Below are 864 nucleotides of genomic sequence, written 5' to 3' on the forward strand. Positions count from 1 at the left end.
AGCAGTAGCAGCAGTAGTAGCTGTAGCAGCAGTAGCAGCAGTAGTAGTAGTAGCAGTAGCAGTAGCAGTAGGAGTAGCAGTAGGAGTAGGAGTAGCAGCAGCAGCAGCAGTAGGAGCAGCAGTAGGAGCAGCAGTAGTAGGAGCAGCAGTAGTAGTAGCAGGAGTAGGAGTAGCAGTAGTAGGAGTAGCAGTAGTAGGAGTAGCAGTAGTAGTAGGAGTAGCAGTAGTAGTAGCAGCAGCAGCAGCAGCAGCAGCAGCAGCAGTAGTAGTAGTAGTAGTAGTAGTAGTAGTAGTAGTAGTAGTAGTAGTAGTAGTAGTAGTAGTAGTAGTAGTAGTAGTAGCAGTAGTAGAAGTAGCAGCAGCAGAAGCAATCTACCCAGTGACATCCTCGACCTCTGTTGTTCGTGTATGGATATGTTGAGCGCCCTACGGCTGGCTGGATGCTCGAGGGACATGCACACGGCCATCGTCGAAGCGAGGCCTAAGCTTTTCAAGACACCCTGCTTGTTGCGATCTGGTCTTGCAAGATTGGCTCACCATGATACGGAGGCGTGCATGATGCCCCTCGACTTCAATCCGATCTCCATTAGCCGAAACTTCTTTGCAGGTATGTAGTGGGTCGCCGTACATCATTTCCCTCGACATTGATCCGATCACCATCGCCCGAAACTTCTTCGCAGGTATGTACTGGGTCGGCATGAACTCCCACTGGATGGCTGCCTTCAGAGAAGACAGTAAAAAGTTGGTGCTCGTGAACTTCCAGACCTCCCATGAGATTATCCTTCCTCCGTTGGATTATATAGAGTATTACCATCGCGGTCCAACTCATCTAGATTACTACGTCACTTGGACGGACCTTGTTTT

Source organism: Triticum dicoccoides, chromosome 2A, assembly GCF_002162155.2.
Source record: "Triticum dicoccoides isolate Atlit2015 ecotype Zavitan chromosome 2A, WEW_v2.0, whole genome shotgun sequence".
NCBI classification, from domain to species: domain Eukaryota; kingdom Viridiplantae; phylum Streptophyta; class Magnoliopsida; order Poales; family Poaceae; genus Triticum; species Triticum dicoccoides.